Raw genomic sequence first — 24,615 nt, 5'->3', positions numbered from 1 at the left:
AGAGAATGTAGGGTAACTGCTCATTGACACTGATCTTGGCCCTGAGTTTTTGTATTTGACACCAAAAGCACAGGCAAATAAAGCAAAAATAAACAAATGGGACTACATCAAACTAAAATATTTTTCCACAGCAATGGAAACAATCAACATTTATAGAATGTGAGAGAATATTTATAAGAATATTAATATTTAACTTACAAAATATTTAATAATTAAATTTAATTAATTTAGTATTTACAAGAATAATCCAATAAGAGGTTACTATCCAAAATATACAAGGAAATCCTACGACTTAATAGCAAAAGAATCAAATAACCCAACTGAAAAAGTGGGCAAAATACCTGATTAGACATTGTATCCAAAAAAGATATATAAAGGATCAAAACCACGATGAGATACAAACTTGAACACAGTATGTACTAAGCAAACATTGTTAACTGTAGATATTTTGTGGGTAAAGCCATGTAGCTAGAGCATAAATGCAATAATTTTTCACTCTAGAGACTCTACTCCTTCTAAATTAATTTTCCTCCCTTAATCAATATCTTAAAAGTCTCTGATGTAAATGTATTATGAAAATTTTCTCTCATGATTGGAACTGGAAAGTGGATTTTGAAATATTTCCCTATTTGTTAATATATAAGGATATTCTGGAATAGGTTCAAATTGCCTATTCCAAAGTGGTGGGGCTCCCCAGCAGTACCTGCAATGCAGGATCCTCAGGAGACGGGGCTTTGATCTCTGGGTTGGGAAGATCCCCTGGAGACAGAAATGGCAACCCACTCCAGTATTCTTGCCTGGAGAATCCAATGGACAGAGGAGTCTGGCAGGCTGAAGCAACAGTATGCATGCAACAAGCCAGTCAGCCCAAGTAAGGCATTGGGAAATAGATCAGGGAGACGCTGCATGCCAGTTGGAAGCTGAAGAACATACACGTGGGTAACACATTTTCAATTTCTAGGCTGACAGCATCTCCAGCATCTTCACAGATGCTGATCAGTGCTGTATTCAGTGGTCACCAACCTTTTTGGCCCTAGGGACCGGTTTCTTGGAAGACACATTTTCCATGGACCAAGAGTGGGGGTTGGTTTTGGGATGATTCAAGCACATTACATGTATTGTACATTGCTTTTTGGGTTTCCCAGATGGCACTGATGGTAAAGAACCCGCCTGCCAATGCAGGAGGAAAAAGAGACTCGGGTTCAATCCTTGGGTCGGAAAGATCCCCTGAAGGAGGGCATGGCAACCTACTCCAGTATTCTTGCCTGGAGAATCCCATGGACAGTCCATAGGGTTGCAAAGAGCCGGATATGACTGAAGAAACTTAACACACACATTGATTCTGTTATTATTATATCAGCTCCACCTCAGATCATCAGGCATTCGATCCCAGAATTTGGGAACCCTGCTGTATACAGAATAAGACCACCACCCTCCAGAGGCTGACAGTCCAGGTAGAGGAGGTGGACTCCACATGGAATATACAATGTGGGTCAGTGCAGGCTAAGTGACCAGCAGGGAGCATACATTGTGAGGACTGCAGGAAAACCAAGATGCCCCGTGGTGCTGAGCAGAGGAAGATGCACTCCTGGAGAACGTACCGCAACACTTACTGTAGTAGGGTCAACGTGGAATTAAGCTGGGTCTTAAATAAATGATTAGTCAAACACATTTGGCCAAAATTTATGAATAAAATTTTTTCATAAACCCTACGATCCTTTAAATGAATCTTAGGCTTGATGAATTAGTCTAGTCTTCCCTCCTAGTTTCCTCTCGGGCATCTGTATTTTAACAGACACATTTGAAAGGTTTTGCCTAAAGAGTGATTATTGTGAAATATTAGAGATGGGTGTTGGATGAGTTTCTGTGAAGAAAAGGTTTCAGAGCTATTCACAGCTCTGCTTAGGAACTACCTGCTATAATCTGAATAAAATATTTAAAAAGCAGTATTAGAGAGGTTGTCTTGGCAAAACTCTGTTAGCCTTTGACCTGCTTCGTTTTGTACTCCAAGGCCAAATTTGCTTGTTATTCCAGGTCAAAGCAGGTCAAAAGCTAACAGAGTTTTGCCAAGAAAATGCACTGGTCATAGCAACACCGTCTTCTAACAACACAAGAGAAGACTCTACATACAGACATCACCAGATGGTCAGTACTGAAATCAGATTGATTATATTCTTTGCAGCCAAATATGGAAAAGCTCTATACAGTCAGCAAAAACAAGATGGGGAGCTGACTGTGGCTCAGATCACGAACCCCTTATTGCCAAATTCAGACTGAAATTGAAGAAAGTAGGGAAAACCACCAGACCATTCAGGTATGACCTGAATCAAATCCCTTACGATTATACAGTGGAAGTGACAAATAGTTTCAGGGGATTAGATCTGATAGACAGAGTGCCTGAAGAATTATGAATGGAGGATTGCGACATTGTATAAGAGGCAGTGATCAAGACCATCCACAAGAAAAAGAAATGTATAAGGCAAAATGGTTGTCTGAGGAGGACTTACAAACAACTGTTAAAAGAAGACAAGCAAAAGACAAAGGAGAAAAGGAAAGACATACCCATTTGAATGCAGAGTTCCAAAGAATATCAAGGAGAGATAGGAAGGTCGTCCTTAGTGAGCAATGCAAAGAAACAGAGGAAAACAATAGAAAGGGAAAGAATAGAGATCTCTTCAAGAAAATTAGAGATACCAAGGGAACACTTCATGCAAAGATGGGCTCAATAAAGGACAGAAATGGTATGGACCTAACATAAGCAGAAGATATTAAGAAGAGGCAGCAAGAATACACAGAAGAACTGTACACAAAAGATTCTTAATGACCCAGATAATCACGATGGGGTGATTACTCACCTAGAGCCAGACATCCTGGAATGAGAAGTCAAGTGGACCATAGGAAGCATCACTACAAACAAAGCTAGTGGGGGTGATGGAATTCCAGGTAAGCTATTTCAAATCCTGGAAGATGATGCTGTGAAAGTGCTGCACTCAATATGCCAGCAAATTTGGAAAACTCAGCATTGGCCACAGAGCTGGAAAAGGTCAATTTTCTTTCCAATCCCGAAGAAAGGCAATGCCAAAGATGGCTCAAACTACCACACAACTGCACTCATCTCACACGCTAGCAAAGTAATGTTCAAAATTCTCCAAGACAAGCTTCAGCAGTATCTGAACCATGAAATTCCAGATGTTCAAGCTGGATTTAGAAAAAGCAGAGGAACCAGAGATCAAATTGCCAACATCTGTTGGATCATCGAAAAAGCAAGAGTGTTGCAGAAAAACATCTACTTCTGCTTTATTGACTATGCCAAAGTCTTTGACTGTGTGGATCACAACAAACTGGAAAATTCTGAAAGAGATGGGAATCCCAGACCACCTGACCTGCCTCTTGAGAAATCCGTATGCAGGTCAAGAAGCAACAGTTAGAACTGGACATGGAACAACAGACTGGTTCCAAATCGGGAAAGGAGTATGTCTAGGCTATATACTGTCACCCTGCTTATTTAACTTATATGCAGAGTACATCATGTGAAATGCCAGGCTGGATGAAGCACAAGCTGGAATCAAAATTGCCAGGAGAAATATCAATAACCCCAGATATGCAGATGACACCATCTTTATGGCAGAAAATGAAGAACTAAAGAGTCTCTTGATGAAACTGAAAGAGGAGAGTGAAAAACTTAGCTTAAAGCTTAACATTCAGGAAACTAAGATCATGGCATCTTGTCCCATCACTTCATGGAAAATAGATAGGGAAACAATGGAAACATTTGAGAGACTTTACTTTTTTGGGCTCCAAAATCACTGCAGATGGTGACTGCAGCCATGAAATTAAAAGACACTTGGCTCCTTGAAAAAAAAGCTACGAGCAACCTAGACAGCATATTAAAAAGCAGAGACATTACTTTGTCCACACAGGCCCATCTAGCCAAAACTGGTTTTTCCAGTAGTCATGTATGGATGTGAGAGCTGGAGTATAAAGAAAACTGAGTACTGAAGAATTAATGCCTTTGAACTGAGGTGTTGGAGTCCCTTGGACTGCAAGGAGATCAACCCAGTCAATTCTAAAGGAAATCAGTCCTGAATATTCATTGGAAGGACTGATGTTGAAGCTGAAACTCCAATACTTTGGCCACCTGATGCAAAGAAGTGACTCATTTGAAAAGATCCTGGTGCTGGGAAAGATTGAAGGTGGGAGGAGAAGGGAACGACAAAGGATGAAATGTTTGGATGGCATCACTGACTCGATGGACATGAGTTTGAGTAATCTCTGGGAAATGATGATGGACAGGGAAGCCTGGCATGCTGCAGTCCATGGGGCTGCAAAGAGTCAGACTTGACAGAGCGACTGAACTGAACAGATTAGAGAGGTTAAATATTTTATTCAGACTACTGCAGGTAGTTCCAGTAGTCATGTAAGGATGTGAGAATTGGACCATTCAGAAGGCTGAGCACCAAAGAATTGATGATTTTAAATTGTAGTGCTGGAGAAGACTCTTGAGAGTCCCTTGTACAGCAAAGAGATCAAATCAGTCAATCCTAAAGCAGAAAGTGAAGAGGAACTAAAAAGCCTCTTGATGAAAGTGAAATGGAGAGTGAAAAAGTTGGCTTAAAGCTCAACATTCAGAAAACGAAGATCATGGCATCCAGTCCCATCACTTCATGGGAAATAGATGGGGAAACAGTGGAAACAGTGTCAGACTTTATTTTTCTGGGCTCCAAAATCACTGCAGATGGTGACTGCAGCCATGAAATTAAAAGACGTTTACTCCTTGGAAGGAAAGTTATGACCAACCTAGATAGCATATTCAAAAGCAGAGACATTACTTTGCCAACAAAGGTTCGTCTAGTCAAGGCTATGGTTTTTCCTGTGGTCATGTATGGATGTGAGAGTTGGACTGTGAAGAAGGCTGAGCACCAAAGAATTGATGCTTTTGAATTGTGGTGTTGGAGAAGACTCCTGAGAGTTCCTTGGACTGCAAGGAGTTCCAACCAGTCCATTCTAAAGGAGATCAGCTCTGGGATTTCTTTGGAGGGAATGATGCTGAAGCTGAAGCTCCAGTCCTTTGGCCACCTCTTGCGAAGAGTTGACTCATTGGAAAAGACTCTGATGCTGGGAGGGATTGGGGGCAAGAGGAGAAGGGGACGACAGAGGATGAGATGGGTGGATGGCATCACTGACTCAATGGATGTGAGTCTGAGTGAACTCCGGGAGTTGGTGATGGACAGGGAGGCCTGGCGTGCTGTGATTCATGGGGTTGCAAAGAGTCGGACACGACTGAGCGACTGAACTGAACTGAACTGAAAGGAGATCAGTCCTGAATATTCATTGGAAGGACTGATGCTAAAGCTGAAGCTCCAATACTTGGCCACCTGATGCAAAGAAATGACTCATTGGAAAAAGCCGTGATGCTGGGAAAGATTGAAGGCAGGAGGAGAAGGGTGACACAGGATGACATGGTTAGATAGCATCACTGACTTGATGGACATGAATTTGAGCAAACTGCAGCAGATAATGGAGGACTGAGGAGCCTGGTGTGCTGCAGTCCGTGGGGTCACAAACAGTTGGCCAAGACTTAGAGACTGAACAACAGCAACAGCAAAATTAAAGAGGTTTATTGGCAGGAGGCTTTGTTTCCACATTAGCATTGCCATATGTAAAAGATGCCAGGGTGATAAGAAAATAAGATGAAGGGATTTGGCAAACACATTCTTGAGTTTATTTTCCATCTTTTTATTTTTGGTTATTGTATTTTTGCTACTTTTAATATATTTGCAGTATCTTAGACTATGTATTTGCAAATGACAGCTTGAGGAAATCTTTCCATATAATAACACATCCCAAGCAAAATTATCAAAAGTTTAAATCAGCTCTTGAAGTCTTCAAGTTATTAAAATGAATGCAAAATCAAGATGAACTTTATCCTGTAAAAAAACTAGTGGATTAATTAGAGTCCTCAAATATACAGTGGTTTGAAGGAAAATTAGAATTTTCATGCTGTGTCTTCAGGGATTATTTCATTTGTGGAGGTCAAAAGATTTAATCATTTGAATTCATAAATGCTTTTAATAACATTTTGCAGCAATGATGGAAAACAGGATTTAACAGCAACGCTCACATTGTGCTTGACGCAGCATCAGGAAGCAAGTCATCCTCTGTTTAATCTGCAGATACCCTGGTTTTCATTAACTTTACAAGTGTGGCTTGATTGAGTCAAATCAATACATCCCCAACAAGTAGCATTAATTTATATAAGAGGAAAAAGGTTTAAAAGATAATTTACTTTTCAGATTAATTCAGGTTAATACATTGTTTACAAAAATTCCAACTAGTCTTTGACAATAATTACAAGAATTTTGTAAAGAATAACACTCTGTCAACCCCCTTCCTTGTCTTAAGCCATGATATGGTGAAAATGGTGTCATTTACATATGTGGAGAATGTATTAATATATTCCAAAACAGTTGGAATATATAGTGAAAATTTTAAAATAATTGAAATTCACCTCTATTCAAGAACATCAGGTTCAATGTTAACTATGTTAGCTATGAAAATAATGATAAAAGACAAAAAAAAAAAAAAAAACACCTTCAAACTTGTGGTTCTTTGGTGCCCAAGACTGTTGTGTGTTTTATATTTCCTGTTTTCCTGAATCACATATTTTCTCAGTTCTATTTCATAATTTGAATTTTCAGTTTTCCTTCATCATGGCCAGCCTGCTCCCTCTTTTTAGTGTGAAATGCCTGCTTAACCCCAGCACTTACCTGTTTCTGTGTTCACCTAATATTAGTCTGATGGAGCCACCATATTGGCTCCCCATCCCTTTTATCATATCACTCATTGCTGGTGGTGGTGTTATTGTTGTCTTAAAAATTATTTGGATAATTCAATGTGATTATGGGGCTTCTCAGTGGCAGATCCCATCTGCCAATGCAGGAGACTCAGGTTCGGTCCCTGGGTCAGGAAGATCCCCTGAAGGAGGAAATGGCAACCCACTCCAGTATTCTTGCCTGGGAAATCCCATGGACATAGGAGCCTGGTGGGTTACAGCCCACGGGGTTGCAAAAAGTCGGACACGACTGAGTAACCCCACATATATACATGTAATTATACAAAATGTGGATTTTGTTCAGTTATTATCACACCTTCCAGTGTTATATAAAATGTTAATATTATAAAAAATAAATGTGCCAGACTGTTGTTGTTCAGTCACTAAATTGTGTCCAACTCTTTGAGACCCCATGGGCTTTTAGTCAATAACAGCTGTATCTTTATAATAATCACTTTCTGCTTGTCCCTACAGCATATTGCAAATTTAGATTGCCTTCTTCTTTACTACACTTAATTCTGTTAATTTTTTTACATTTTCCAAAAGTCATACTTACTCTCATAGAAAAAACATATATACTATTTGTCATATTGTTGTTATTGTTCAGTGACTAAGTCATGTCCAATTCTTTGAGACCCCATGGACTGCAGCACACCAGGCTCCCCTGTCCTTCACTATCTCCTGGAGTTTTCTCAGATTCATGTCTACTGAGTCAGTGAAGCCATCCAACCATCTCATCTTCTGCTGCCCCATTTTCTTTTGCCCTCAATCTTTCCCAGCCTCAGGGTCTTTTCCAACAAGTTGGCTTTTTGCATCAGGTGGCCAAAGTATTGGAGCTTTAGCATCAGTCTTTCTAATGAATATTCAGGGTTGACTTCCTTTAGGATTGACTGGTTTGGTCTCCCTGCTGTCCAAGGAACTCTCAAGAGTCTTCTCCAGCACCACAACTTAAAAGCCTCAATTCTATGGTGCTGTCTTCTTTATGGTCCAAGTCTCGCATCCATAAATGACTATTGGAAAAACTATAGTTTTGACTATATGGACCTTTGTCAGCAAAGTGATGTTTCTGCATCTTCATATGCTGTCTAGGTTTGTCATAGCTTTTTTCCCCCTGAAGTGCCAGACTAATCCTGCTTTTTAATCATCCACTTTAGCATTGCACTTGAGCATCCATTTTAGATTTCTTGTGCTCTGGACATCTCTCCTCCTCCTGGTCAGTCCTGGGCTGTGTGCTGGGCCCCCTGTTTTGAGAGAGTCCATGGCTGCTCTCCCTCTTCCTATCAGACTCTCTATTTAAGTCTCCAGACTTGAAGGGAGGCTGCCTCCTCTCAGGGGTCTGGCAGCTATATATATACAGCTATAAAGCTGTATATATACATGCACCCATTCTCCTTCAAACCCCCCTCCCATCCAGGCTGCCACATAACCTGGAGCAGAGTTCCCTGTGCTACACAGTAGGTCTTTGTTGATTACCCATTTCAAATGTAGCAGTGTGTATACATGCCCATTCCAAGCACTCACTATCCCTTCCCCTCATCCTTCCCCTCTGGTTACCATAATTTCATTCTCTAAGTCTGTGAGTCTCTTTCTGTTTTGTAAGTAAGTTCACTTGTATAATTTCTTTTTAGATCTCACATATAAGGGATGTTATGCAATATTTTTCTTTCTCTGAAAAGGCAGAACTTTGTGGTTGTAGGTCATACTCTGGATAGAAACAGAGGCAAAAACCTAGTAAACAATCATGAACAGATTCACAATACGGTTAGGTTATAAATGAAGCAAACCTGGGGCTGAGATAGAAAATATCTGGGGCGTCAGGACGTGACCAGCACCTAGTCAGGGAACCAGAAACCATGCCGAGAACATTTATATTCAGAATTAATAAGGAAGTTTATTAAAAAAATAATTCAATAATCACTGGACTCAGAGTAATGGGTGAACAAATAATGCTAGTAAAAAGTGAGTGTTATCAATGCAGAACATTCTACATGTCATTTCAGATTATTGAAACCAAATGCTTCATCTCTTGCACGCTGGCATGGTAAAAAGAAAAACGCAGCTTCATTCCAGAAACATGTTTCCTTGTTGGCATATATATTCTGGCCAAGATGGAGGCTATGCTAGTACTAAGAATACTGGAGGCTGGGAAGCCTAATTATAGCATTGGAAAAGAAAGTTTGGATTAGCAGCTTCCACTCACATACACTACACTTAAAAATTTTCACAACCATATGACGAGGTCTCCACTGGTAAAGTCCAGGATTTCAAGAAAGCCAACCACATTAGCAAACTGAAGCTTAGATTAAATGTGGGAATATTGGCCTGAGAATTTTAGATTTGATATGAAAACTCAGCAGTGGCCACAGGACTGGAAAAGGTCCGTTTTCATTCCAATCCCAAAGAAAGGCAATGCCAAAGAATGCTCAAACTACCGCACAATTGCACTCATCTCACATGCTAGTAAAGTAATGCTCAAAATTCTCCAAGCCAGGCCTCAGCAATAAGTGAACCGTGAACTTCCTGATGTTCAAGCCAGTTTTAGAAAAGGCAGAGGAACCAGAGATCAAATTGCCAACATCTGCTGGATCATGGAAAAAGCAAGAGAGTTCCAGAAAAACATCTATTTCTGCTTTATTGACTATGCCAAAGCCTTTGACTGTGTGGATCACAATAAACTGTGGAAAATTCTGAAAGAGATGGGAATACCAGACCACCTGATCTGCCTCTTGAGAAATTTGTATGCAGGTCAGGAAGCAACAGTTAGAACTGGACATGGAACAACAGACTGGTTCCAAATAGGAAAAGGAGTACGTCAAGGCTGTATATTGTCACCCTGTTTATTTAACTTATATGCAGAGTACATCATGAGAAACGGTGGTCTGGAAGAAACACAAGCTGGAATCAAGATTGCCAGGAGAAATATCAATAACCTCAGATATGCAGATGACACCACCCTTATGGCAGAAAGTGAAGAGGAACTCAAAAGCCTCTTGATGAAAGTGAAAGAGGAGAGTGAAAAAGTTGGCTTAAAACTCAACATTCAGAAAACGAAGATCACGGCATCCAGTCCCATCACTTCATGGGAAATAGATGGGGAAACAGTGGAAACAGTGTCAGACTTTATTTTTCTGGGCTCCAAAATCACTGCAGATGGTGACTGCAGCCATGAAATTAAAAGACACTTACTCCTTGGAAGGAAAGTTATGACCAACCTAGATAGCATATTGAAAAGCAGAGACATTACTTTGCCAACAAAGGTTCGTCTAGTCAAGGCTATGGTTTTTCCTGTGGTCATGTATGGATGTGAGAGTTGGACTGTGAAGAAAGCTGAGCACCGAAGAATTGATGCTTTTGAACTGTGGTGTTGGAGAAGACTCTTGAGAGTCCCTTGGCCTGCAAGGAGATCCAACCAGTCCATTCTGAAGGAGATCAGCCCTGGGATTTCTTTGGAAGGAATGATGCTAAAGCTGAAACTCCAGTCCTTTGGCCACCTCATGTGAAGAGTTGACTCATTGGAGAAGACTCTGATGCTGGCAGGGATTGGGGGCAAGAGGAGAAGGGGATGACAGAGGATGAGATGGCTGGATGCACTGACTCGATGGATGTGAGTCCGAGTGAACTCCGGGAGTTGGTGATGGACAGGGAGGTCTGGCGTGCGGTGATTCATGGGGTCGCAGAGAGTCGGACATGACTGAGCAACTGATTTGATCTGATCTGATGCTAAGTCACTTTAGTTGTGTCCGACTGTTGGCAACCCCATGGACTGTAGCCTGCCAGGCTGCTCTGTCCATGGAATATTCCAGGCAAGAATACTAGAGTGGGTTGCCATTTCCTACTTCAGGGGATCTTCCCAACCTAGGGATCGAACCTGCATCTCCTACATTGACAGGCAGGTTCTTTACCACTGTGTCACCTGGGAAACCCTTAGATTTGATAGCTCTTTAAGCAACCTTTGGCTTCTTTATGTAGATGTTCCAGTTCATTTTAATAGGATCATATTAACTATTTTGTGACAATGTTACCCAGGCTCTGGAGCTTATATTGCAGTGGTCCCCCTCTAATCCTGCTGCAGAGGAGAATGTGGGTCCCCCTTGTTACACAGGTGGAGGTACAGGCTCAAGGTCCCTGCTTGGTCTCGTTGACACACGAGTGGGAAGCACCGTTGCTGTAGCAGGGTGTGGCCAAGGTGCATAAACTGGCTCATGTTAACTGAGTTTCCTCCACTTTCAAGACTTTGGCAATCATCTTTGCTTGGATTAGTATACAAACAGGCAAAAAATCAGGAGAAGCAAAATATGTCATGATATCTAAGAAGAAACTTGCTTGTCTATCATGCTGTGATGTTGAAGTGAGGTGAGTTGGAGAAATGGACACTGAAAAACAGCTGTTGAATGGAATTAAGAATGTCTTTCCATGGAAAGTGAAGTGAAAGCTGCTCAGTCGTGTCCGACTCTTTGTGACACCATGGATTATCCAGTCAATAGAATTCTCCAATCAGAATCCTGGAGTGGGTAATGGTTCCCTTCTCTAAGGGATCTTCCCAACCCAGGGATTGAACCCAGGTCTCCAACACTGCAGGTGGGTTCTTTACCAGCTGAGCCACAAGGGAAGCCCAAATTCCATGGAAAAGGAATTTAATTAAATTCAATGAACCTTGATTGTGCATGTTCTGTGCTAGAGTGTAGGTGAGGAAAAATCCAAATATAGGAAGAATAAGACATAACACTTGCCTAATTCAACTTAAATTGAGTAAGTGTAGTAAAACATGACAATATACATAGGCTTGAAAAATTGTGTAGAGGCTCCTAGAGGATTTTCATTTAAATCATTGTATCTAATGCTTTGGGAAGATTTTATTTATCCTGTCAGCAGAGGTTACAGAGTAAAGAATGTATAAAAAACAATCAAATACAGTGACTAACTGTCACAAAATCATGGTGAAAGTTAGGCACTGAAAGAATATACAAGAAGACAGGGGCACAGTTAAAAAACTGCCACCAGGATGAGGTCGAGGGTCCTCATCAAAGGACAGGGACCACATCAGAGCAGGTAAAGACATACAGTGCAGGCATCTCACACAGCCCAGTTTTCTAGAGCATCCTTCCTTCATTTCAATCAGGTATGTTTTATTTTGCAGGGGAAAGTGATACATGGACACACCTTTGTAGGGATCAGGAGTGGGTCTAATTTCCATCAGTATTATACTGATAGCGGTTGTCACCTTTTCCTGGACCTTTCCAGCAAGATACAGCTGTGTAATGTTTCAGAGTCAAAATGTCTCCAATGTCACAGAAAATTCGAGAGATCAAAGTTTAAATCAATTGTCTAGCTCCACCAACACAAATTGTCAACCTTCATTCAACTGATGCTGTTTTATCTTGAGATAAAACTGTGTGTTTTTCAAAAGAGGGAAAATTTGTTTCCAAGTGTGAATTTGATTAAAATACCATAACCTTCTAAACCCTTGACAAGTATCATTAATCAATAACGTTTTATCTGGAGATATGAATGGTCCTTCTTGACACCCTAACCTATGGGGAAAATTTTTATCAAATATCTTAGATATTAAACATCTTTTTGTAAAATATAGTTCCAGGTTTAAATGTGTCTGGCTATGTACTGGATCTAGAATTGAGTAGTTTTCATCTGCTGGGCCTGCGGCAGAGAGGGCTGTCACTGGAGCTTAATACTCTCAGGAAACCACAGCTACTTATCTTCCCTCAGCAAGGCAGTTACCCTCCAGCTTCAAAAATGGCCTAGCCTCAGCAAGAGAAGGATATTAACATGTTTTTACTCAAGAGGACAATCTTGTAATCTCAGTATTTTAGTAGAGAAAAGGACTAAAACCCAACTCATTCAGCTCAGAAAACCATACAGGCTTGTTATAGACCACAACCTGCATGGCAAACTTCACACACTGCAGATCTGACTGATCATTAGAAATGATTAGTGTTGCTCATCTTTTAAAAAGCAATACTTTAATAAATCAGTTGGAGCTGTCTATTCAAATATAATGTTGCTCCTGTCACACTGTTCGGAAAATCCATGACTTGACTCTGAACAAAGATGCATATTTAAAACTCTTAATGGAGGTATGTATTCAAAACTAGAGAACATTTGACTGAGAAAAGAACTGAATATTAAAACTGGAGGAATAAAACTGCCAAAGAGTGTACTGACAGTGAAGTGTTTGATTTAGTGAATTGTGTATCAAACTGCATGCGTGCATGCTAAATTGCTTCAGTGTGTCCAACTCTTTGCGACCGCATGGACTGTAGCCCGCCAGGCTCTTCTCTCCATGGGGTTCTCCAGGCAAGAATACTGGAGTGGGCTGCCATGCCCTCCTCCAGGGGATCTTCCCAACACAGGGATTGAACCCATGTCTCTTTTGTCTCCTGCACTGGCAGGCAGGTTTTTTTTTTTTTTTTAACCAGCTGAACCACTAGGGAAGCCCCTAAGATAGACTATCATTTCTCACTTCACAGAACCTACTGTGTAATTCTAATTCCCAATGAGATTAAGATTTCCTACAAAAAGCTAGATGGAAGCTGCAGTGGGAAATGATTAAAATTTGTGAAATTTCTAGCTTAAAACCTGGCATACAGCAAGCATGCCCTACATGTTATTTCTCTTCCTCTTGACCATGCTAAACTGTGTTCTATTTTAAATAAATTAGAAGCAGAAGAGGGCAATTTGGGGGTCAGTGACTTAATTCTAAAGGTAAAGAGGAATTATATGTGCAAATGCAAAATACACAACTCAGTAATTTTATAATCAAGTTATCAGTAGAAAATATACAGGCTTAGGAAACATCCAGGCTTGGCTGACCTAGATTTGAACGTCTGTCACATATTTACAAATTTTGTTGATTAGGGTAGATTAATTTACCCAAGGTTTTTGTTTGGGTAGATTTTTGCTTAGTTGCAGTTTATATCTATATCTATATCTATATCTATATCTATATCTATATAGACATCTTGATGCTGTCAATATCACGGAGGAGTTGTTGGACAAATGCTCCCCAAGGGGTCCAGTCTGACTCCATTCTGTTGGTTGATGCTACTGAGGTGTACCAGAATTCTGGTATAACTGTAGAAATGCAAGATGAGATGGACAGACTGCAAACAAGTATACAGAACACAAAACAGGTACACCAAAGTGAAGGTCAGGTTAGAAAGCTTAGCTCCAAACCACGGAGACCGACTTGAAACACAACTATTCCACTTTTGTAAACAAGTGTTGTGTCTCAGGTTCTCTATTAGAATTTCCCGACTTGGTGATATATTTTGGTCAACCAGAAGAGTAGTACACCCCTCACTAGTCATGTGAGTGATTTGGCAAACATTTCCCGAGGTTGCTGTCACTGAAAGTGGTGTCATCCTCAATGTGAAAAGAGAGATCAGTTTTCAGAATTACAGTGCCTTAAATGAAGTTATAACAGGAGTGGTCTGTGTAGCAGGGAAAGCAGTATTCCATCCAAATGGTAAGGTTGTCAACAGTCACATTTCATGAAAGAAGAATGAAATATGCATCGTATTTTCACATCTAGAGAAATTGTGCATCAAGAAGACTCACGACTGGGTGGATGTTTATGGCGGCAAAGGTCCAGGCTGCATGGTGGGAGGTGGATGGGCGAGGGGCACCGGAGGAGCGGTAGCTTTGCCTAAGCGTGATCTCGAGGATAGGAGGCGCCTTCAGTACTGGTGAGGATGACAATGAGCTGATAGACAATCTGAAGGAGGCTCAGTACATCCGCTCTGAGTTGGTGGTGCAGGCTTTCTGAGCTATTGACCATGCAGACTATTACCTCAAAGAATTTAGAGGACGCATATGGCGTGGAAGCACAGCAACATCCACCTCTCTGCTCCATGCATCTCTTTGGAGCTGATGGAGGCCCTCGACCTGCAGCCTGGCCTCTCCTTCTTGAATCTGGGCAGCGGCACTGGGTACCTCAGCTCCATGGTGGGGCTCATCGTCGGCCTCTTGGGTGTGAACCACGCGGTGGAACTCCATTCAGATGTGACAGAGTACGCAAAGCAGAAGCTGGACTTCTTTATCAGGACAAGTGACAGCTTCGACAAGTTAGACTTCTCTGAACCCTCCTTCTTTACTGGCAATGGCCTGGAGATTTCTCCGGATTGTTCTCAGTATGACCAGGTGGACTGCAGGCCAGGCATGCAGAGGGAGCAGGAGCAGTACACGAAGAGTCTCCTCAAGGTTGGGGGCATCATGGTCCTGCTGCTGCAAGAGAAACGACGGAGATTAACTGCGCACTGGCCCTTCCGCTTGGGAAACCAAGAAGCAGGTTTCTTGGCTGTCTCCTCTGCTCTGCTGCTCTAGCCCTGCCAGTCAGTCAGGGAAACTGAGGCTCGTCCAGTTACATGACACCCCTGGCAGTTCACAGTCTCCAGGACCTGGCCCACATCGCCATCCGGGGCACCATTAAGAAGATTGTTCACCAGGAAGAAGGGAACAGAAACGGGAAACAGACTGAAGAACACGCCCAGGTTTAAACGAAGGCGAGTTCGCCGCTGCCGAGTGGAAACACTTGTCTTTTTGCACAAAGAGGTCTTTGCCAGTCAGATCTCCAACCCCCCTGATGACAATGGCTCTGGAGACCTGGAGGAGGAGTGGTGGGAAAGAAGAGGTGACCACCCCGCCAGACGCCAAGCCTGGGACCCCGGTGAACTTCCTGCATGAGAAGGTCCTGAGCCTCCCTCTGCCAGATCCCCCGACGTACTACCTGCTTTATGACAGAGTAAAGTAGGTCTGTGGTCCAGGGGAGGAGGCCCAGCCTGCCTGGAGCACCGCCCGCGCAGGTGCACTGGGGAAGCAGGGGCTTGGCTCTGCATCCCCTGTCCTTGACTGTCCTCTAGAACACTCCTGCCTCTGTCCGATTTCTGTGAACATAGTCTACAAGGTAAGATGCAAGGGAGAATGTTTTCTCAAATGGGCACGTGCCCCTGGAGGAGGCGCTGACTTCCGGCTCTCAGGAAACACTGAGGTCTGTGTGCGAAGATGGCTGGGAGACTGTTCCTTACGCCAGGTACACGTGTCTGCATCAGAAAGGAAAACTGAAATTGAAATTAACCTGTCTTGCTTATAAAATGTGAGACAGAAAGCACAGGTTTCTACGTGTATAAAGTCTTTTCTGAGTGGGACACGCTGATGTCCAGGTTTGAATTTTACAGTATCTACCTCCTAATTACTGGCACTGAGTTTCACTAAATCTTCACTATCTGGAGCGGGGAGACACAGAAAAGCTCCCTTATTTTAAGTAAAATAACAAAATCTTACATGAGTTGTCAATTGTAATTTAGAAAAAGAAAAAACTGATGGGGGGAGGAATGAAAGTATGAAATTGCCAGATGTCTTTGTGGAATTGCAGAAGAACTCCATGGAATTTTTTGTGCCACCTTCATTACCTTTAGAAGAATCGGTGTTGAGTAATACCCTCAAAGAAAATCCTGAAGAAGGATATCAGTGTTGTGTGTACGAAAGAAGCTACATTGCTTGTGCTGCACTGACAGAGATGATCATCGATTCAGCTTTGAGTTGATGGTGTCTGAGGCTCCATCCTCAGAGCAGGTGGAAGGTACTGGCTATAGGAAGTGGACTGGGGATGCTGTGGTTGGCCCGTGGAGTTTTCTTTTCAGTTGTCTATTTTTCTGTAATCACATTACAGTACTGACTCATAGATTTTATCTTTTGTAATTCAGGAGAAAAAGATTTATTAGTTTTGGAATTTTTTTTAAGAGCAAACATAAATGATCCGTAGCTCTATGGCACCAGAGTGGTTTTACTCACAGTGGTATGTGCAGTCCGTCTTCTCCAGGCCTGGGTGTTGAAAGTTTCCTGTCTTATCACATCCCGGGTCTCCATGCGAGGCCATTTTGTTAGGTGGCAGGATGTTTACAGGTGACACTGCTTCTTCTGAAACATTGGTTCTTGTCAAACTTTTCAATTTTATCCAAAGGCTAGTATGAAATGTTAATAGTAAATCCAAAATCAGAGTGCTGATGGAAGATTAATCATTCAGATTTTACGATTAATTTTATCCCTTAGCTTCCCAAGCGTTGCTGAGTTCAGTGCCTTTGTGGTTTCACTAACTTCATTGAGTTCTATTATTTTTTCCATTTATACTTTTTAAAAAACTAACGGAATCATTTTATCACAGAATACTGTGTGCATGAGCAGCTGGGGACATGTGTGCAGTGCCCTGAATTAGTACAGTTAAGCTATTGTAAAGAAGGTTTCTTCATGGCTTTGCTTACCTGCCTTTCACTGGAAGTCAAGCCTCATTCTCTCTCTCAGAGACAAAATCACGTGGTGAACTTACTTGCTAAGGCTTCTATTTGCAGATCTAATTGACCCTATTCTAATTGACTTGTAGAGACCTCTGCAACACGTGGACATTTTTGGGCATAATGTTAAGTAAGTGATATCTGAAATCTGTTATTATTAAATGGCGTGGCTACATTTTTTTTTCTATCATTGTATATTTGTTTCCCTATTTTTTCAACCATGTTTGCCTTTATGCTGGATTGTAAAAACTCCTCACAATGCATAAGACATTATTTTCCCCTGTATATGTTAACCCTTTTCTAACATTCCTAACATTTCAACAGTATGTGAACTGAGAACTTCAAGATGTTCAAGCTGGATTTAGAAAAGACCGAGGAACCAGAGATCAAATCGCCAACATCTGTTGAATCATCAAAAAAGCAAGAGTTCCAAAAAGACTGCTGCTGCTGCTGCTGCTAAGTCGCTTCAGTCGTGTCCGACTCTGTGCGACCCCATAGACGGCAGCCCACCAGGCTCCCCTGTCCCTGGGATTCTCCAGGCAAGAACACTGGAGTGGGTTGCCATTTCCTTCTCCAATGTATGAAGGTGAAAAGTGAAAGTGAAGTTGCTCAGTCGCGTCCGACTCTCCTCGACCCCATGGACTGCAGCCTACCAGGCTCCTCCGTCCATGGGATTTTCCAGGCAAGAGTACTGGAGTGGGGTGCCATCGCCTTCTCCGAAAAAGACGTATACTTCTGCAGTCTTGATGTACTCCTTTCCCAATTTGAAACCAGTCCATTGTTCCATGTCTGGTTCTAACTGTTGCTTCTTGACCTGCATATAGATTTCTCAGGGGGCAGGTAAGGTGGTCTGGTATTCCCAACTCTTTAAGAATTTTCCACAGTTTGTTGTGATCCATACAGTCAAAGGCTTTGGCATAATTAATAAAGCAGAAGTAGACGTCTTTTTCTGCTTTATTAATTATGCCAAAGCCTTTGGCTGTATGGATCACAACAAACTGTGGAAAATTCTTAAAGAGTTGGGAATACCAGATCACCCTACCTGCCCCCTGAGAAATCTATATGCAGGTCAAGAAGCAACAGTTAGAACCAGACATGGAACAATGGACTGGTTTCAAATTGGGAAAGGAGTACATCAAGACTGTATATTGTCACCCTGCTTATTTAACTTATATGCAGAGTATATCATGCAAAATGCCTGGCTGGATGAAGTAGAAGCTGGAATCAAGATTGCTGGGAGAAATATCAGTAGCCTCAGATATGCAGATGACACCACCCTTATGGCAGAAAGTGAAGAGGAACTAAAGAGCCTCTTGAAAAATAAGAGTGAAAAAACTGGCTTAAAACTCAACATTCAAAAAATGAAGATCATGGCATCTGGTCCCATCACTTCTTGGCAAATAGATGGGGTAACTGCAGCCATGAAATTAAAAGACATTTGTCCTTGGAAGAAAAACTATGACCAACCTAGATAGCATATTGAAAAGCAGAGACGTTACTTTGCCAACAAAGGTCCATCTAGTGAAAGCTATGGTTTTTCCAGTAGTCATGTACGGATGTGAGAGCTGGACCATAAAGAAAGCTGATTGCCAAAGAATTGATACTTTTGAACTGTGGTATTAGAGAAGACTCCTGAAAGTCCCTTGGACTGCAAGGAGATCCCATTAGTAAATCCTAAAGGAAATCAGTCCTGAATATTCATTGGAAGGACTGACGCTAAAGCTGAAACTCCAATACTTTGGCAACCTGATGTGAACAACTGACTGATTGGAAAATACCCAGATGCTGGGAAAGATCGAAGGCAGAAGGATAAGGGGATGACAGAAGATGAGATGGTTGGATGGCATCACCAACTCTATGGACATGAGTCTGAGTAAGTTCTGAGAGTTGGTGATGGACAGGGAAGCATGGCGTGCTGCAGTCCGTGGGGTTGCAGAGTCGAAAACGACTGAGCGACTGAACTGAACTGAACATTTTGTATTTGCACGTTGGTTTGTGACTTTTACACCAGAATCTGGTTAAATATATATATATATATATATGAGAGAGAGTATATGAAATGTGAAATAATGTGGTGTAGATCTATATTATAAACATAAAGGGGAATCGGCAGTGAGCTTTCCCGTGTATGAGCACCTTTTTCTAGAGTTCAGTATGAGGCACTGCTTTCTTTTTTAAAAAACAGATGAATTATATAGTCTGTGTTGTCTGCAAGCTCTACATTGTTAAACCATAGACATTGGCTGACTTTTATGTTTTGATTAGTCTGTAATTTTATATGTGATTTTTGTTTTGAAAGTAGTTAAGCCATAGACATGTGCAAAACAAATAACAAATTTATAAATATTAAGTATGTCATATAGATATCTTCTGTGTACTTAATATTTCTGCCAGTCTGGAGCTTTCAGGAGACTAATGCAAGAAATAGGAAACAAAGACTTTAATGAGCTGATACACAAAAGATATCAATAAAGATATTTAAGACACACACACACACACACACAAGAAGACTCATAACTTCAGCATACTAAGGCTCACTTTTCTCCTTCAAAATAAGGAGTCCAGAGAAAAATATGAAAAGTTGGTGTGATGGCTATATAGACATCAGGCACCCAGGCTTGTAACATCATTTTTACATAGCATCATTCTTGGCATCCTTCTCAGCATTATTCTTTATACAGCATCATTCTTAACACCAGTCTTAGTGTGATTCTTTGCATCATTCTTAGTGTTATACCTCAGCCAGAGTGACCTTTGTTTTCTTTTTAAACTAAAATACACTTTATTGAGATGCATTTGTTTTTCTCTAATATCCTTTTTCTGCATCAAAATATAATGTTATATTTTATTTAATCACTGTGTCTTCTTAGGCTACTCGGGCCTTTGCCAATTTCTCAGGTATTTGGTAAAAGGTCCCTCAGTTTGTGTTTGTCTGGTGTCTTCTCAAGGTTAGCCTGGGGTTTTGTGTTTGGGAGAGGAAGCTGACAGAGGGAAGTGCAATTCTCAATACATTATGTGTAACTTATGTTCCAGCAACAGGATTTATTGTAAACGATGTTGACCTTGATCTCCTAGCTAGGGGGTGTTTACTGGTTTCTCCACTGAAATGTTAACTCCCTCCCTTCTCCTTCACACTGTATTTTGGGAGGCAGATTACCACAGATGCAGACCACAGTTCAAGGTATCCCACCTCCTTGTGGGAGGGCGTATCCATATAAATTTTTAGGTATTCTCTATGGGCTGCTTTTGCTTCTAGACCATTTCAGTGGGCAGGGCTAGGATATAAGCCTGTGTATTAATTGTGTGTGTGTGTACATATCCCATTAGTACCTACATCAAGCTGATGGTTCAACTATGTCCTGACTTCAAGCCAGGCATCCATGGTTCATTCTATCCAGCCCCCTTGTTTATGTCTCCAGAGCCATCTTCTAAATACAAAACTCAGAAAATTCCTCTTCTGTGTTTGAAATCTATGGGCCTTCTCACCTTAGGATAAAAATTCAAACTCATACCTCTGGTCGACAAGGTCTTGTGCTACACAAATGTGCTGAATTCATCATTTATTTTCTTAATGATTAAAAACCATCTTTACTATCTGTGGGAGAGTAAAGAACTTCCCCATAGTCATTTCTTAAAGATTGTGATGAGAAAACAATCATATAATAAGCACTATGTTCATTTGTTTGAACTGCAAATTTAAAGCCAAATATATTTTGTTAATATTTAATCAATTAACATTTAGTCAATTATTATCAATCACACTGGTGTTGTATTAATGTAAAAATAAAATAATATTAAATTTGAAGTAAAGTTTCTCAAACATTTGGAATCAGTTAGTCATGTTTTTTCAACACAAGAGACAACAAATTTAAGAAAAAAGCTGTTTTGTTGTTGTTCAGTTGCTAAGTCTTGTCCGATTCTTTGCAACCCCAGGGACTGCAGCATACCAGAGTTTCCTATCCTTCACTATCTCCCAGAGTTTGCTCAAGTTCATGTCCACTGAGTTGGTGATGCCATCCAACCATCTCATCCTCTGTTTCCCCCTTCTCCTCCTGCCCTCAATCTTTTCCAGCATCAGAGTCTTTTCTAATGAGTCGACTCTTCACATCAAATGGCCAAAGGCTTGGAGCTTCAGCTCCAGCATCAGTCCTTCCAATGAATATTCAGGACTGATTTCCTTTAGCATTGACTGGTTGGATCTCCTTGCAGTCCAAGGGACTCTCAGCGTCTTCTCCAACACCACAGTTCAAAAGCATCAGTTTCGTGTGTGTGTGTGTGTATGTGCCCACACACACAGTTATATCAGGAAGCTATACAATGGCAGTTCTTGACACTCATATCTACATCAAGCTCAAGAGAGGGCTTGAACAATAAGTAAGGTTTAATGTGTCATTAGTTTCTCTAACAAATCTTTATGAGGATGGACATTTCTAATTCAGAGTTATATTTTTAGGAAGAGAATGCTGGGACCTTTGTTAAACAGAGAACAGGAAAGTGGAATCTCAGAATTGCCTTTGAAAACTTTGAAGACATTTTTCAGATTAGATAAATAAATAAAACCTAAAAGTTGGAAGTTTAAACTTTAAGCTTGGAAAAGGCAAATAAAGGATTTCCTATCTTTTCTTTGGTTTTGTTCACCCCTGGAATACATTTCTGATTTTCTATTGTTGAATTTAGATGTGGTTTTTAAAAGACATAATAAGTGGGTAGATGGACATGAGTTTGAGCAAGCTTTGGGAGTTGGTGATGGACAGGAAATCCTGGTATGCTGCAGTCCTTGGGGTTACAAAGAGTTGGACATGATGGAACGACTGAACTGAACTGAACTAATAAGTTGGTAAAACTCAATTATTCAACTGGCAAGATTTTCCACTGTTTATTTTTTAAGAAATGATGATAGCACTCAATATTGGAAAAAAAAATGTCATCTCAGGACTAAGTGAGAGAGTCAGGCTTTTCAATGTAATACAATATGCTAAACTATGCCTTCCTGAAGAATTTAAGAAATCATGTCACCCATTTTGATAATGTAAGTGTGCATTTGTTCCCTGGGCAGAGAAAATACCTAACTGTTGATCCTATGGCCATTCCTGGATGTGACTGGTGAACAGCTGACGGTTGTGTCTGTGACTCACCAACTTCATATGCGTCACTGCCTCTTTCAACCATAAAGTGTGTTATGACCAGTTGTCTATGAATAAACAGTCTGAAGATTGGCACTAAGGCATTTTATTGCTGTACGTATGCTGATTCCAAACCACAGTTTCAGCCTCCTCCATGACACATGAAAAAGTCACTTGATAAGTAAAACACCTTTCTCACACAACAAAAAGCAGAGTCAGTGCCCTTCCTGAAAATGTTCTGTTCTCGTGTGTATGCTGAGAGCTGGTCCATCTTCACCTGGCTTCTTCCAGAGGCCTGAGTACAATCACTCTTCTACTAATGTGCAGTTTCCACAGTGTCATACAATACACGGGCTGGTCAACATTCGCATGGTTTCTGCCTCAATCATAGGCCCTTTTCACTAACCTTCGTGCTAGTTTTTAAACTTCTCTGTAATAGACTTACTTGTATACTTTGAGCCATGACTAGTATTCCTTTAAATGACATTTCTCTAGTTTGGGTCTCTTCTGTGTCTTCTGGGTGAAAAAAAATCCATTTCTTATTATAAAACATGCTTTTGATCAAGTTATAGAAAGCCAAAATTTTTGGAAAAACAAAATGATACACATTTTTCTGGCTTTATGTATTTTCTGACAAAATTTATCAAAGGTAATATACAGGGAATTAAGGATTTTTGATATCATATAATTTAACTTATATGCAGAGTACATCATGAGAAACCCTGGGCTAGAAGAAACACAAGCTGGAATCAAGATTTCCGGGAGAAATATCAATAACCTCAGATATGCAGATGATACCACCCTTATGGCAGAAAGTGAAGAGGAACTCAAAAGCCTCTTGATGAAAGTGAAAGAGGAGAGTGAAAAAGTTGGCTTAAAGTTCAACATTCAGAAAATGAAGATCATGGCACCTGGTCCCATCACTTCATGGGGAATAGATGGGGAAACAGTGGAAACAGTGTCAGACTTTATTTTTCTGGGCTCCAAAATCACTGTAGATGGTGACTGCAGCCATGAAATTAAAAGACGCTTACTCCTTGGAAGGAAAGTTATGACCAACCTAGATAGCATATTGAAAAGCAGAGACATTACTTTGCCAACAAAGGTTCGTCTAGTCAAGGCTATGGTTTTTCCAGCAGTCATGTATGGATGTGAGAGTTGGACTGTGAAGAAAGCTGAGTGCTGAAGAATTGATGCTTTTGGGCTGTGGTGTTGGAGAAGACTCTTGAGAGTCCCTTGGACTGCAAGGAGATCCAACCAGTCCATCCTAAAGGAGATCAGCTCTGGGATTTCTTTGGAAGGAATGATGCTAAAGCTGAAACTCCAGTACTTTGGCCACCCCATGCAAAGAGTTGACTCATTGGAAAAGACTCTGATGCTGGGAGGGATTGAGGGCAGGAGGAGAAGGGGATGACAGAGGATGAGATGGTTGGATGGCATCACCGACTCGATGGACGTGAATTTGAGTGAACTCTGGGAGTTGGTGATGGACAGGGAGGTCTGGCGTGCTGGGATTCATGGGGTCGCAAAGAGTCGGACACAACTGAGCGACTGAACTAACTAACTAAAAACACTTTTTAGATAATTATATTTGTGTTTTCTATTCAGAGTTTACTTCTTAAGAGTCTGGGTGTGACCAAAACATTTAAATATTTACTTCTCACTTGAATTTGAAATCACCGTCCATGATTCATATTCTCCATTTATATTGTTATTTTCAGTTTTTATTTTTATACTTTATGTGTTAGTATTTTCTTCACATTATTTTTTGTGAAATAATTATTACTTTTTGCTATAATTAATCCTTTTGAGTCACTGATCCATAAGCAGTGTTTTAATAATAATATGTTAATGTTAGAAAATAAAGTAATGGTGTGTGACTATCATGAAAACAAGTTGCCCAGGAGCAATGGTGCCCCTGATTCAAGGTTCACTTCCTGCTCATGCTCATGTCTACCATCAGGTGCAAAATGTAAGAGTATGTCAAAAAACAGGATACAGATAAACCATGCATTATGCAATAACTTAAAAAAATTAATGAAGTAAATGAACCCAGAGCCTGTTATACAGAGTGAAGTAAGTCAGAAAGTGAAAAATATAGTATATTAATGTGTTTATATAGAATCTAGAAAGATGGTACTAATGAACCTTTTTGCAGGGCTGCATTGGAGACGCAGACAGATTTATGGACAGGGGCAGGGGGCAGGTAGGAGAGGATGAGATGAATGGAAAGAGTACAGTGGAAACATATACACTACCATATGTAAAATAGATAGCCAATGGAAATTTCCCAATGACTCAGGGAACTCAAACTGGGACTCTGTAGAAACCTAGAGGGCTGGGAAGTGGGATACAG

The 24,615-nt window shown here is 40.9% G+C and overlaps 1 pseudogene; it reads left to right on the top strand.

The window, feature by feature from the left end:
- The first annotated feature begins 11,834 nt into the window (after positions 1-11,834).
- LOC129626884 (protein-L-isoaspartate O-methyltransferase domain-containing protein 2-like) lies at positions 11,835-15,599 on the top strand (annotated as a pseudogene).
- Positions 15,600-24,615: the final 9,016 nt, after the last annotated feature.

This window comes from Bubalus kerabau, chromosome 14 (genome assembly GCF_029407905.1).
Source record: "Bubalus kerabau isolate K-KA32 ecotype Philippines breed swamp buffalo chromosome 14, PCC_UOA_SB_1v2, whole genome shotgun sequence".
NCBI lineage: Eukaryota > Metazoa > Chordata > Mammalia > Artiodactyla > Bovidae > Bubalus > Bubalus kerabau.
This window is presented reverse-complemented; position numbering and strand designations above follow the sequence as displayed.